We start from the raw sequence: 3,376 nt of genomic DNA on the forward strand, positions 1-3,376 counted from the left end.
TAAATCCCTCAATTTTTGTCATATGAAAGAGATCTTGCACTTTTTGGAAACCTAAAAGAGTCCTCTAACCAATGTCTTTTGTCTCATGTCAAAATGATTTTTGATGCTCCTTGTGTGTCCTTTTGAAAAAAGTGTCTTTTTGTTGACTTTGAAAATGACCTGTAATGTCTTTGTTCATATTTTTCAAATGGTGAATGTAATGACCATGGGATCAATTGCATTTGAAAGATAATTTAATTTCCTTCAAAATGAGCTTTGGTTTGAATTTTTTGGATGAAGGATGAGAGAGTTATGACCAGTCAAAGTTCAGTTGACTTTTTAGGAGAAAACCCTAATTTTGAATCTTAGGGTTTTATTGATTTTTGATCTTTCCTTGATGAATTATGATCATCCAATGATCAAATAATGAATCCTTTGACAAAATAAGGATGTTTACAAAAAATTTCATTTTTGACTGTCTGTTGACTTTTTTTGGTCAAACGGGTCGTCTGTTGACTGTTTGAGCTGCTGAAGGTGCGTCTGAGTGAATTGAAGTTTGAAAATTTGTATGATGGTACTTTGAGATGTATGGAGGTCCATGAAATCCATTTGAGGTCTCAAAAACTTGTTTCTCCTAAAAAAACAAGAAACCCTAGTCAGGGACTGTTTGTGTAGGAGACAGTTAAGCGTACCTGATTTTTGTGCAGTATTGAGTCTCTGCTAATCATGTGATATTCAGAAGACTTCTAGGACAAAAATCTTGGAATTTTGAATTGCAAAAGATTGATTTGATTGATGGTACAAAACACGGAGAATTGTACTGTCAGCAGCTTGACTGTCAACTGACTGTTACCAGTACAGTCTGAGTTCCCTGATTCTGCGCCTGCAAAAGTTTTAACTCTGTACCAATTGCGTCAGTACTATTTATCTGTAAATAAATATCAAATAAATAGCGTGTGTGAAGTAATAAACAGTAACTGGCGTTTGCGTAAGAATAAATTCAACAGCGAGCCAAAATACTGTTTAAGAAAAATTCTAAAAACTAAGTATTTCATATGTCAGGATATTTATGAAATAAAAATCCATGATTATATGAAACTCTTAATTTTTAGATTGAAGTTTTCTTGAAAAAAGATGCGGGCAAATTTTGGGGTATAACAGTTGCCTCTATTCAATCTTCTTAAACCTGAAGAGATTGTCTGAAATCTGAAGGTGGAAGATGATTGAATATTTTAGATGCCCTGAAAATTTGCACTTACCTTGATCAGTAGAGATGTTGGAAGTTGTTTTTGAATGTTGTCTGAGAAATGTTGTTGCAGATCGGAACATTACCTGGGATGGGCTTTCAGATGCCACCTGGCAAATGTGTTTGATGGTTTGTTCATCAGAATGAATTCATTGATTATATTTTGATGAAGGATTTGAAAGTCTTTGTGTTGACTGTTTCGGAACCGTCCAAGGTTTCCGCTTTAAGTCTAGGAGGATAATCGTTACGGAGTTTGTCCAAAATTTTTCCGTTTTAGATTTTGGAAGTTGATCATTGTGGAACCGTCTGAGGTATCAGCTTTAGATCTTCGATGGTAGATCGTTCTGGAACAGTCTGAGGTATCAGCTTTAGATCTTCGATGGTAGATCGTTCTGGAACCGTCTGAGGTATCAGCTTTAGATCTTCGATGGTAGATCGTTCTGGAACCGTCTGAGGTATCAGCTTTAGATCTTCGATGTTAGATCGTTCTGGAACCGTCTGAGGTATCAGCTTTGATCTGTGTTACTTGTTTTTTGAGTTGATAAGTGATTTGGAAAGAGAGATCTTTTCAGAATGAATCTTCGGCTTGATTATATCTGAAAGGACTGCTTATCTGAAAAGAATTCAGTGGAACACTGCATGTGATTGAGAACATCTTTGTTGAAGATATCCGTCTGCCTGAAAAAATCAAGTTAGTGATATGCAATGTTTATGATGCATGTAATGTAAGATATTCTCGAGCTAAAGGAGAAATGTGCATGTTATGTTGTGTATGAATATGTGTATGAATATGCGTATGATGTATGATGTATGATGTGAGCGTGTCAAGCTTCTAGTTGGGAAAATAAATTCCCGCTAGTCATCTGGACATGACTATATTGTGATTGTTGATGATCTTTTGTCTTGTTTGAGTACCCTCGGCTGGGGAACTTCTTTGAGAACCATGGTACTCTGTTGAAGGATCTTTGACTACCGCTTGGGAATGAAAGGTAGTTGGAAGTTCTGATTTTGATGCCCTTTTAAGTGGGAATGAGGAAGATGCATAATCCTCCGATGCACTATCCGACCAAGTCTTGGTGTGGAGATCACACTTTCTGGAGATAGTAATCTGGAACAGCCCTGCTGGGGGATAAGATTTCTCGAATTACTTCGTTTGGGAGAGAAAATCTTATTGAGGAATTTGCTGAGAAATGTATTTCTCTTGGGGATTTTTCTTCTGATGCTAGATTCGGGATGATGTCCAAGGGATTGGGACATTACCTGAATGCTATTCCAGTTTTTCCTAGTAAACATCAATCATATTCAAATGCACATGTTCATTCAAAATTATCATTGGGACATTTACGTATTCAAAACAGAAAAAGTGAAAATGTTGATTTTGAGCCTAAGCTGCATTTGAAAAAGAGCCATGATAGGCTGATTAGTACAGGGAGACAACAATCCTAGAAGTAGGAAGTTGTCATAAAGCTTTGGAAAATATTTATAAAGATAAATAGCTATGTGAAAACGATCCAGTCAAGTTTCAATTCTGCTATTGCCAATCTGTCTTTGAGCATCTCATCCCTCGCTTATTGGAAGAAAGTGATTGGACTGATCGGTGTCTTTGATGTATTGAATCTTGACGGTGAGTAGGCAGCTGAATGGAACATAGTTGTACGCTTTATTCCCTAACTTTTGCCTAGGCTGCCCTTTCAGGTTTTTAGCATACCGGGACGATTTTATTTAGTCTCTAATTTTTGCCTGGATCGCCCTTTCGGGTTTTCAATCCACCGAGACGCTCATTTTTGCCTAAGCTGCCCTTTCAGGTTTTCAACTTAGCGAGCTTTTCTTTTCATGCGAAATACTTTTTGACTATGTCCGCATTTACAGGGTGTGGGAAATCCTCGCCATCCATGGTGGTAAGCAACATGGCACCGCCGGAGAATATTTTCTTGATTACGAATGGTCCCTCATAAGTGGGAATCCATTTGCCCCTGGGATCACCTTGTGGTAAGATGATGCGTTTGACAACCAAGCCACCGGTTTGGTATGCCTGACTTTTGACTTTCTTGTTGAAGGCTTTGATCATGCGCTTCTGATACAACTGACCATGACAAATAGCTGCGAGCCTTTTCTCATCAATCAAGTTTGTCTGGTCTAACCGTATTTGAA

This window comes from Vicia villosa, linkage group LG4 (assembly GCF_029867415.1).
Source record: "Vicia villosa cultivar HV-30 ecotype Madison, WI linkage group LG4, Vvil1.0, whole genome shotgun sequence".
In the NCBI taxonomy this organism is placed as follows: Eukaryota; Viridiplantae; Streptophyta; class Magnoliopsida; order Fabales; family Fabaceae; genus Vicia; species Vicia villosa.